The sequence below is a fragment of the Lactuca serriola genome, chromosome 7 (assembly GCF_051521515.1).
Source record: "Lactuca serriola cultivar US96UC23 chromosome 7, Lser_US96UC23_V15, whole genome shotgun sequence".
NCBI classification, from domain to species: Eukaryota; Viridiplantae; Streptophyta; class Magnoliopsida; order Asterales; family Asteraceae; genus Lactuca; species Lactuca serriola.
Window position 1 is genome coordinate 92,643,683 of NC_136414.1, and position 13,014 is coordinate 92,656,696.

A 13,014-nucleotide genomic window follows, 5' to 3' on the forward strand; every position below is an offset into this window, starting at 1 on the left:
TTAGCTTGTATTCCCCCCTGAAAACATTAGAAATACGGAAAAATGTAGGGGTATGAACTCACCTTGGGTAAGTGCTTTGATTGAAGGATCGATACGAAGAGTCGGGTGTTCAAGTGAAGCTTTGAACACGATTTGATCCTAATTAACACGCAATGACACATAAACGAGTCAAATGAAGGTATTTCACTACTAAATACCATTGGAATTCACTCTAGGGACTTGAAATTACTTGTACCAAGTGATAGGACCTTGTAGGATTGAGTATAAGGGGTCTATGGCCACTTGTAGTGTGTGCGGCCATGGGTGTGCGGCCGTACACTCATGAAATGTGGTGTCTTTGATGTGCTCTCAAGGTCCATACTCACATCCATGAAGTGTTCAAGGTCTATAGTCAATTGAAGTGCAAGATAGGGGTCCTAAAGTTGGGTTTATGGCTCTAAAATGAGTGTATGGTCGCACACTTGGGTGTGCCGCCGCACACTTGGAGTGTGCTGCCACACAAGGGTCAGTGGTCGCACATCCCTCAAAATGATGCCCGAATTGTCCATTCCAAGGTGCAACAAGGCTAGGGGCATGTCTACATCGATTATGGAAGCTAAACTCTCACTTTGGAGGGTGTTCTATGGGTGTGCGGCCGCACTCACTTCCAAGCACGAAGAACATGATGTTTTTGCACACTTAGAGATTGTATAGAGTGGTCTTTCATGGATTGCAAGATAGAGAATGAAGTACTCACATTCTAGAAGCTTTGGAAGGTTCAAAGTTGGAGAAACTTGACAGGAAATGATGTTGTGTGCTGCCAAGCTGCTAAAGGAATGAAAGGAAGGGGGCTACCCTTTATATAGGAGTGTGAGTGTTGTCAAAAGTGAGTGTGCTGCCAAGGGAGTGGGTGTGCAGTCGCACACCCGTGTGTACGGTCTTACACTCCTCCAAGAGGTGTGTATGGCCCAATTTTCTCACTATTCAACACTCTGACTCATTCCTAAACTCAACCTTGGTTATATACAAGCTTAGAACACTTAAATGACCCCTTGAATAACACTAGAAATCGACAAAACAAGTTGAATATTGATTGAATTTATTAATTGTACAAGATTGAAATTCCGGGTTGTCACAACATGACAAATAAACATATTAAAAGTGTTGGATTAGTGTCTAAGGCTGTAACTATATTTGGTAAGTACTTGACCCGGTTGTGCATGGTCCTTTTGGGTTGCCTTCACCATAGCAACTTGACAGGATGATTTGTAAAGAGAGAAGAGTTGTTATTGTTAATATATTATGAGAGTAATATATTAAAGGAATAATAATATTATTTGATTGATATAAGTCATATATTAATTGAGAATTAATTTGGTGACTTAAAGAGGTTAGTTGAATAACGGGGCATAAACTGTCAAATGTGTGATAGTTGTGTTTTGGGCTATGTATCCTTATGGATATTAGGGTGGATGGATTTTAGGGTTAGGATACCTTAAAATCGTCCAAGCCTCATATCTAGGAGGATCTTTGGATTGCTTAGGGCCTAAGTTATTCAATTAGGGTTAAGGGTGTAACCCTAGTATCTCATAGTATAAATAGACCCCTTGGGTGAGGCAAATCGGCCATACTCTTGCAAGGAAGAAACCCTAGAGCGGATTTCTCACCTCTTCTCTCTCTCTCTCAAGATCATTCTAACCCTAGAGCCAATTTCTCACCTGCTCTCTCTCTCTCTCTCTCTCTCTCTCTCTCTCTCAAGATCATTCTCTTGCTAGTTGGTGTTTGTAAGCCATTAGAGGAGTGACAATTGTGACTCTAAGCTCCACGAACAAGAAGTTTCAAGCAAGCAACTCAAGGTATTCTTTTAGATCTGATTTCAGATGATATGATTCAATTATTTACATTAGATCTAGAATTGTATGCCTTGGATACATTGCATGTTCAATTAGAGAAACCTAGATCTAAGCATTAAGGTTTGCATGTGTACATAGGAAAGTTCTTCTGGCTCAAACCCATCAGTGGTATCAGAGATATGATTGGTTTCTATTGAATTGATGCTTTGGTTTATTGCTTGTTGCTTGAAAAATTCGATTTTTGTGATTCTGACTGGTGAACTCGGCGAGTTCCAATGTGGACTCGGCGAGTAGCTCAAACTCGGCAAGTTCACAGAGGAACTCGGCGAGTTCTAGCGCTAGAAAGAATAGTTTTCAGGATTTCTTGCTGTTTTGCTTGAGGATACTTGCCTTAATTGTCTTGGGTCATTAAAATCTGAATTTTATGATATATTGGAGTATATTCTTGACCAAACAAACGATAATTACCATTTAATTGAATAATAATTTCCTTATATTATAATAATTGATTATTTGAATTAAATTGGTGAATTGTCTTGCAAGTAATATTGATTAGATCAAATTTAAATAATCTAATTAGTTGATTTGTATTATTTGCTATTTGATCCTTATGTTTTGAAAAGTTTAAAACTTATCCTCAAGTTTTGAAATTTAAGTTTTGTGATTAAAAGTTTAATTTGAATAATTTAAATTTCAAACCCTAGAATTTTACAAGTTTAAAATTCAACACTATACTATTATATTATTACAAGCTTTATATATATATATATATATATATATATATATATATATATATATATATATATATGATTTAAAAGTGCTAGTCTTACCGTTAGTAGGCCTCATTCACGAAGCCAATCTATAAGGTGTGTATAAGGTTGCTGCCTATAAAATGACGCTTAATGGGTGTACACTCACACCCACCGCTTGCTTGACTGGTGGAGGGGCATTAGCCAAACGGGTAGGATAGGGCAATCCTCTCCTCATTAATAAGTATAATGAATCTATATAAAGTAACTAAATGTATTTCATAAAATTTCCAATCTTAGTTACTTTAGGAAAAGTGAATTGATGCAATCCCATGAAATTACACTTTGCACCCTTGTTAAGATATTAGTGGAGCGTGTGTGGTTAACCGGCACACTAATTGATTCTAAGAAAAGTTGTCAAAGGGTGATTCATTGTTTGTCAAAGTTCGATGGAGCGTGTGTGGTTTACCGGCACATCGAATAGATGACTGTAACAATGAAGGCACCATGTAGATTTGCATGGTTATTCACGCCCGCTTTGTGATCATCAGCATCCCAGTCACAATCTAGAGGGGCATATCGAGATTTAAGCATGCCATTGAAAAGTTCAATGAATCTCAAAGAAATCTAGGAATTCTCAATACATTTAAAACTTAAGCTTGTGTTTTTCATGGTGTAGAATTAGTGAATCGTCATTCACTTACCTCCAAATTATTTGCATATTGGATCACAAAATCCCTTTTCTAATGTGTAAATAATGTTGTTGGGTCCTAGCCCTAATTTTTCATTTTGGGTGTTAATTAGGGACTTAACTCTAATCAAACTTTGTTCTTTTCTATTTGTAGATGTCTAATGCGAACAACGCTGCTGCTAGCTCATTCACACTAATGAGCCTTTGTCAAAAAGTGACTTTTGACAGATCGAACTTTAGCGAAGGGATAAGATACATTCACATGATCGCGCGTTACGAGGAAAAAGAGTATGTTCTCGATGAGAAGCTCGAGAAGATCAATCCAGAAATTGCTACTCCCGAAGAAATGGTTGTCTTTGAGACCCATGAGCGTGATGCAACGAAAGTCCATTGCATCATGCTAGCAGCGATGAACTCCGAATTCCAAAAGTCCTATGAGGACATGTATCCTTATGAGATGCATCTAGACTTGATGGAGAGATACCACCAAAGCGCGAGGCAAGAGCGCTATGAGATCATAACGAATATGATCACTGCTAAAATGGGAAGTGGAGGGTCTCTAACCGTGCACTTGCAAAAGATGCAAAGGTATGTTGATCGTCTTCGGAAGTTGAATGTCAACTTTGGGGAAGATTTGGCTATCGACATTGTTCTTCACTCCTTGCCCTCGTGCTACAACCAATTTAGGATGACCTACCACATGAACAAGGAAGAGGTCACCCTAAGCAAACTCCAAGGGCTCCTAAGGACTGCTGAGAGAAACCTCAAGGACAAGTCTGTTGCACTAACTCCCAATCCACCCGCTGCTCCTATTTTGGCTATTGGGCAGGGAAGGGGCAAGAAGAGGAAAGCTTCTTCAAAGAACCACTGCAAGGGAAAGTCCCAAGATGGTTCCTCTTCTAGTGGGACCAAGGTTGATCCTGCTAAGCCCAACCCAAACCCAAAGGAGGCAGAGTGCCACCATTGCCACAAAATAAGGCATTGGAAGAGAAGCTACCCGGAATATCTGCAAGCCATCAAGGATGGGAAGATCAAGCCATCTTTCGCAGGTATTTACACAATTGAATCTAATGAGTCATCTCATGCTATTTCTTGGGTTCTTGATATAGGATGTGGTTATCACATATGTTCTGATTTGCAGGTACTAGGAAGAAATAGGGATGTGGAGCGTGGAAGAATAAATCTAATCATGGGGAACAGAAGATCGTCGCCTGTGACCAAGATTGGAGTGTATTCTTTAGTGCTTAGTAATGGATTGAATTTATATTTAAATAATTGTTGCTACTCGCCAGATATGGCAAGAAACGTCATTTCTTTTCATGGTTTATTTAGACAAGGATTTAGATATTCGTTTAATAATGAGAATGGTTCGATTTATGCTTATCTAAATGGTGTTTTATATTTTGAAGCAATGGCTTGTAATGGAATTTATGAAACTGTTATAGTTGTATATAACCTAGGAAATGATGTATTGTGTGTGGATTCTTCCAATAGTATGGATAAAGCATGCTTGTGGCATTGTCGTCTTGGACATGTCAACAAGAAGTGCATAGCCAAACTATAAAAGGATGGAGTGTTGGAATCATTCGAACTTGGGGAAGATGACATGTGCGAATCTTGTTTACTTGGAAAGATGACCAAGTCACCCTTCACTGGCACTTGTGAGAGGGGTGAGGGTTTATTGGATCTCATACACACCGACGTGTGTGGGCCCTTTAGATCCACCACAAAGGATAGGAACCGCTTCTACGTGACTTTCACCGATGATTATAGTAGATATGGGTATATTTATTTAATCAAGCACAAGTTAGAAACGTTTGAAAAGTTCAAAGAGTTCAAACATGAAGTGGAGAATCAATTGGGCAAGAAAATCAAGATGCTTCGATCTGATCGAGGAGGAGAGTACCTAAGTCTTGAATTCCACGACTATCTCAAGGAATGCGGAATAGTTTCTCAATTGATGCCACCTAGGACACCGCAGTTGAATGGTGTGGCAGAAAGGCATAATCGAACCCTGTTAGACATGGTTCGTTCTATGATGAGTCGTGCTTCATTACCTATCTCTTTCTGGGGGTATGCCTTAGAGACTGCCGCCCATATCCTTAACCGAGTCCCTACAAAGAAGGTTGCCAAAACTGTAACACCCAAAGTTTTGAAGGCCAAGAAAGGAAAGAAAACCCTAACTTTAAAGGGGGGACTCGACGAGTCCAAAGAAGAACTCGGCGAGTCCAAGCGGGATCCGGGTCGAGGAGTAAGTGACCAACTCGGCGAGTCGGCCAAGGAGACTCGGCGAGTTAGGTCTATTCGAGGAAAACCCTAAATCCGGGACTTTGGGCGCTATATAAACTCCTTATTCTCTCCATTAGGGTTCCTTAGAGCCTCCCTCATACAGAAAACAAACCCTAAGCCCCTATTGTTGTGTATTCAAGATTCCAAGTCATTTTTGGGTCATTTTTGGGTGAATTGAAGGAAGAAGAAAGAGGGAGATCATTGAAGTCTCAAGGATTGGCCTTAGATCTAGAGTTTGTGGAACCTTTCTGAGTTATTGAAGGTAATAAGTCGTTTCTTTCCTTTAGATCTTCTTTGGTAGTGAGATTTGGGGCTTTTTAAGCCATGAATAGTCATCCATTTGAGTTAGAAGCCGGATCTGGAGTTGCTACTTCAGATCCAAGCATATTATGGTCTTGAGAAGCATAAAGTTTCAGCCCTTGAGTTGATTATGGGGCCTCCTTGCCTTAAACCCTAATTTATGGTGTATTTTGCCTAGATCTCCTTCTCTACACGTAAAGTTTGCAACTTTACGTGGGGAATAGGCTTGGGAAGGGTAGATCTATAGTTTGGAGTCCATGCATGACTCAAAAGTCCTCTGCATGTATAGAGATCTGAATGGACTCGGCGAGTCCTTTGAGTGGACTTGGCGAGTAGCATGAAGATGAGGAGGAACTCGACGAGTAGGATGAACAGCTCGTCGAGTCAGATGAAGTTGGGCAGGAACTCGGCGAGTTGGATGAACAACTCGGCGAGTCTTTTGAAGGTTGTCTTGGACTCGGCGAGTCTGTTCTTGGACTCGGCGAGTCAGGTCGCGAAACCCCAAACCCTTCGAGTTGAGACTCGAATCAGTGAGTCGAATGGAGACTCAGTGAGTTGGTTAGGTCAGGACTCGGAAATCGGTAGACTCGGCGAGTCATGGACTGACTCGGCGAGTCGAGTCGCGAATAGAAGGACTCTGAACATATGAACTCGGCGAGTAGGGTTGACCTAGAAGGTTGACATTGACCAGGACTTTGACTTTGACCAGAGTTGACTTGGTTGTCTTTCGGGGGCCGGTTAGACTCAGTGTTGCATTGATATTGGTAGCTCGGGGAGCGAGTGGAGCAGGAGTTCAGAGAGTTGTCGGGTAGCAGCTAGTGGTTTCATCAGCCAGTGCAGGTGAGTTTCCCTTTGTATGAATGGGTCTACGGCCACAATGCCAACCCATGTAGTTTTTAGTAGAAGACCCGGGGGTTAGCCCTAGGCACAGTATGCTAGTATGATATTCGAGACGAGGTCCAATGATAAAGGGTGGGTGCCCAAGGAATGGTTTATGTGATAGTTTATACTTGTTGTCTGTGTGATACTTATATGGGCCTGGTAGGGAGGTGAGGGTGGGCGAGGTCCCGTATCTCGCCAATAGCATAGTGTGGATGGTGTTCCACATCTCAGTAGCAGCAGATCAGGGGTGAGCCCCAAGTTAGGGAAGGAGTGAGGATGGGCTGGGCCCGTACCTCACTATCAGCAGGAGTATGGACAGGGTTCCATGACTCATCAGTAGCAGGACAAGGGCAGGGCCCAGAGATAGGCGAGGCCTTAGGACAAGATCCGTTAGCATGTGTTTAGCTTATGTGATGTGATGTGATATGTTTATGTGCTATTATATGTTAGTGGGTGAGGCCCTGTGACAGGTGAGGCCTAAGTGAAACAGATCTGTATCCGAGCGGGGCTCGAAGCCAGGCAGGGCCTAGAGCGGCGGGGCTGTTGTACCGGGCGAGGCCCGAGGTAGGGGTGGGCGAGGCCCAGGATAGCGGGCGTGGCCCAGTATGTGCAGTATGTGGTTATGCATGGTATGTGGTAGGGTGGGGAACTCACTAATCTTTGTGCTCACAGTTTTCAGTTTTGGTTTCGAGTACTTCCGGTAGCGGATGATGGAGCTCGGGGTGATCGCATGGCACACACCATAAATTAGTCAGCCTGGGAATGTTTACTCTGATAACGATCATGTATTTTGGAAACTATTACTCTGTTTATGTTTTGAAAACATGAATTTGCTTAAAGTGATGTTTTATTAAAAGAAATTTTTTAGTCTTGAATTTTGGGATGTTACAAAAACACTTCACGAGATGTGGACAGGGAAAGCTCCCTCGTTAGCACATATCAAGGTTTGGGGTTGTGAAGTTTTCGTAAGACGAGAAACTCACGACAAGCTCGAACCTCGTAGTGACCGGTGTATTTTCATCGGCTACCCGCAGAAATCATTTGGATATCTCTTCTATAGACCGAGTGACAATGTTGTCTTTGTTGCGGGGAGATGAGTTTTCCGAGAACGAGAACTCATAAGTCAGGGGGAAAGTGGGAGGCAAATCAATCTTGAAGAGATTCAAGATTCGAGCGATGAAGGAACCTCTATCGTTGGTGCTCAACCCGAGGAGGAAACTCTGGTTGAACCAATTGACGAGTCCTTAACTCTTAGACGTTCCGAAAGAGTTAGAGTTCAACCCCAGTTTTATGGATTTCATATTACTACCGAAGGGGAAACGTATATTAGTGATGGTACACTAATAAATCTAGATGAACCTAATAGCTATAAGGAAGCCATGGCAGTCCCAAAGTCTGCAAAATGGAAAGAGGCAATGGACAGCGAGATTCAGTCCATGTATGACAACCAAGTTTGGAATTTGCTTGACAATGTGCCCGGACATAAGATGGTTAGGTGCAACTGGATCTTCAAGAAGAAGACTGAAGTGGATGGGAATGTGCACACGTACAAGGCACGACTGGTTGCGAAGGGCTTTACTCAAACTCCCGGAGTTGACTATGATGAGACCTTCTCGCCAGTTGCTAAGATAAAGTTTATTAGAGTGATGCTAGCCATTGTTGTATTTCATGATTATGAGATATGGCAGATGGATGTCAAGACCGCTTTCCTTAATGGGAAGTTGGTTGAGGATGTTTACATGGCTCAGCCAGAGGGTTTTTTCGATCTGCAACATCCCAATAGATGTGCAAGCTTGAGAAGTCCATTTATGGACTTAAGCAAGCATCTCGCAGATGGAATCTTTGCTTCGATGAGAAAGTCAAAGAGTTTGGATTTGTACGAAGTGAAGATGAATCATGTGTGTATGTCAAGGCCAGTGGAAGTATAGTTAGCTTCCTCGTTTTGTATGTCGATGACATATTGCTCATATGAAAACGACATCCCGACTCTGCAGGAGGTTAAGTCCTAGCTCGGGAAGTGCTTCGCTATGAGGGACCTCGGAGAGGCTTCCTATATTTTAGGAATAAGGATAGTGAGAGAACGAAGTAAGAGACTAATAGGACTTAGTCAGAATACTTACTTGGATAAGGTACTAAAACGTTTTAGTATGGAAAACTCGAAGAAGGGAGAACTACCGATACAGAGTAATGTCAAATTGAGTAAGACTCAAAGTCCGAGTATAGAAGCCGAGATAGCTTAAATGAGCCGAGTACCTTACGCTTCCGCAGTTGGCTCAATCATGTATGCTATGACTTGTACTCGCCCTGATGTGGCCTTTGCTTTGAGCATGGTCAGTAGATATCAAGGGAACCCTGGCAGATCTCATTGGATTGTGGTCAAGAATATACTTAAGTACCTTCGGAGGACCAAGGAATGGTTTTTAGTCCTTGGAGGGAGTGATGACTTAAAGGTGCGAGGGTATAGTGACACAAGCTTCCAGACCGACAGGGACAACTACCGTTCGCAGTCGGGTTGGGTCTTTACCTTTAATGGAGGATCAGTGACTTGGAAAAGTTCCAAGTAAGAGACCGTAGCTGATTCAACGTGCGAATCAGAGTACATTGCAGCGAGTGAAGTGTCAAAGGAGGCGATGTGGTTGAAGAACTTCATTGGTGACCTTGGAGTTGTGCCTGCCATAAAGGAGCCTATGGAAATTTTCTGTGATAATGAAGGAGTGGTTGCCTTGACCAAGGAACCGAGGGATCATGATAGATCTCGGCATATCGACAAAAAAATCACTTTATTAGACATCGAGTAGAAGAAGGACACCTCGTAGTAAAGAGGGTATCGTCAGAGGATAACCCAGCAGATCTGCTTACGAAGGGACTGAGTAGGGTTAAGCATTTGCAGCACGCTAGGAGCATTGGGCTGAAAGACGATATTAGTATAGAACTACCGATACAGAGTAATGTCAAATTGAGTAAGACTCAAAGTCCGAGTATAGAAGCCGAGATAGCTTAAATGAGCCGAGTACCTTACGCTTCCGCAGTTGGCTCAATCATGTATGCTATGACTTGTACTCGCCCTGATGTGGCCTTTGCTTTGAGCATGGTCAGTAGATATCAAGGGAACCCTGGCAGATCTCATTGGATTGTGGTCAAGAATATACTTAAGTACCTTCGGAGGACCAAGGAATGGTTTTTAGTCCTTGGAGGGAGTGATGACTTAAAGGTGCGAGGGTATAGTGACACAAGCTTCCAGACCGACAGGGACAACTACCGTTCGCAGTCGGGTTGGGTCTTTACCTTTAATGGAGGATCAGTGACTTGGAAAAGTTCCAAGCAAGAGACCGTAGCTGATTCAACGTGCGAATCAGAGTACATTGCAGCGAGTGAAGTGTCAAAGGAGGCGATGTGGTTGAAGAACTTCATTGGTGACCTTGGAGTTGTGCCTGCCATAAAGGAGCCTATGGAAATTTTCTGTGATAATGAAGGAGCGGTTGCCTTGACCAAGGAACCGAGGGATCATGATAGATCTCGGCATATCGACAAAAAAATCACTTTATTAGACATCGAGTAGAAGAAGGACACCTCGTAGTAAAGAGGGTATCGTCAGAGGATAACCCAGCAGATCTGCTTACGAAGGGACTGAGTAGGGTTAAGCATTTGCAGCACGCTAGGAGCATTGGGCTGAAAGACGATATTAGTATAGATTAGATTGTTTTGGAAACATGTAATAGATAAATGTAATTGATATTTGATGATTAAATAAAGGAGTATTATTTATAAGTAAAGCTACTGTTTTATGTTAATTGTTTAACTATTGTTTCACTTTGCATGTTTTGACTTCCTGAATAATCGAGTTATTAAGAATAATCAAATTATTCGAATGGTCCACAATCGTTCATATGTTGGAAGTAGGTATGAATGAATATTGTCATGAATTGGTGTGTAGATTGTCTAAAAGGTATTAGACATAGCAAAGGTTTGTTTCAATGTTCATGAGTGCTTATGAACAAGTTTTAAGCATTGGAATAAACCCGCTCTTGCTGGAATCACTTTATGGAACGTAACGCAAGTGATCGCAAGACGATAATATCATATGGTCTTAAAACCAAGATATATGGTTTATTGTTTATTAATTGGTTGTGCATTGACAATGCGAAACCGCATCAGTAAATTGATGTCATAAAACGCATTGTTGTGTATAGTTGATTAGTAAATAGTAAATGCATATAAGTCGAATTTTATCTGTTACTTTTATCCTAAGAGGGTAAAGCGATATCAGGGCCCCTCGATGACTTGATTTGACTTATGTGTCGGGCCCGGTCAGGACTGAATTGATGTGTTCAATTAAGTTCTATGTCAAATGAATCTGAGATCGAGAAACCAACTGCTGGACAATAAGTTCCATGAGATTGTCCACACAATATCTAAACAGAGGATTGTACGATCCCTTATCTAAAGGACAGGATACTGATAAGATCAGAGTTTAACAGTGTCTTTGAGAGCTACGATTGCTAATCGGATTGTGTTTGCATATATAGTTACTAGACTTATCCAAGTGGGAGACTGTTGGATTAGTGTCTAAGGCTGTAACTATATTTGGTAAGTACTTGACCTGGTTGTGCATGGTCCTTTTGGGTTGCCTTCACCATAGCAACTTGACAAGATGATTTGTAAAGAGTGAAGAGATATTATTGTTAATATATTATGAGAGTAATATATTAAAGGAATAATAATATTATTTGATTGATATAAGTCATATATTAATTGAGAATTAATTTGGTGACTTAAAGAGGTTAGTTGAATAAAAGGGCATAAACTGTCAAATGTGTGATAGTTGTGTTTTGGGCTATGTATCCTTATGGATATTAGGGTGGACGGATTTTAGGGTTAGGATACCTTAAAATCGTCCAAGCCTCATATCTAGGAGGATCTTTGGATTTCTTAGGGTCTAAGTTATTCAATTAGGGTTAAGGGTGTAACCCTAGTATCTCATAGTATAGATAGACCCCTTGGGTGAGGGAAATCGGCCATACTCTTGCAAGGAAGAAACCCTAGATCCGATTTCTCACCTCCTCTCTCTCTCAAGATCATTCTCTTGCTAGTTGGTGTTTGTAAGCCATTAGAGGAGTGACAATTGTGACTCTAAGCTCCAAGAACAAGAAGTTTCAAGCAAGCAACTCAAGGTATTCTTTTAGATCTGATTTCATATGATATGATTCAACTATTTACATTAGATCTAGAATTTTAAGCCTTGGATACATTGCATGTTCAATTAGAGAAACCTAGATCCAAGTATTAGGGTTTGCATGTGCACATAGGAAAGTTCTTATGGCTCAAACCCATCAAAAAGATCATTTGATCTTTGTTCTCGGCATAACGCACCCAAATACCCCCACACTTAAGCTCTGGCAATTTTAATGGTGGGGAATAATATAGAGGCAATTTTTGGTGATTATAATTTGGATTGAGCATCATAAACGCATGAGGTAATTGATTTCTCCATTTTTTATCTAATTAGGGCTTAATGATAATTTGATGATTTGAGCAAACTGATTAATATTATGTTATGAAAGCTTATTAGTGATCTTAATGAGAGTTTTTAGATGCTACTAAGAAGTTTTGTATGTCACCCCATGAGTGGGATCAATTTAATGAGAATTAGACTTTTTAACCCTAACTAATTATTTTGAGAAATCGATGCTTTAGAGTTAGATTAAAATGAATTAGGTATTATGGGGAGCTTAATTCACTAACTGATTGAGATTTGAGATAGAGAATGAAAGATAGAGTGTTAACCTATTAAGTGGTTATTTTGATCTTAAGAGTAATTAAGCTCTTAAAGGATAATACAAGTATTAAGATGCGTGTGAATGTGTATGAATAGGCCTAAGAGTAAAAGAAGGATCAAGATGCAGTAATTGACAAAAGGAGCCAAAGTGGGGCAGGTAGTGTTCTCTAACTGATAAAGTGAGTTATAAATCTCCCTTTTTCTTTATGATTGTTATATGTTTAAATTATATATTTTTACATGTATGTATGAGAACCTTAAGGCACTAAGTGCATACCATCAAGTTATGAGACAAAAATAGATCATGAATATACATAGAAAACATGTATCTGAGCATGTATTTATATGATTTGAGTATATGTATGATATATATATATATATATATATATATATATATATATATATATAGACATGTAGTAGAGCATGTGATAAGTATATTTCCTTCAGGAAATGAGATTTATATTCCTTTGGTAAAGAAATTGAGATAATGAGATG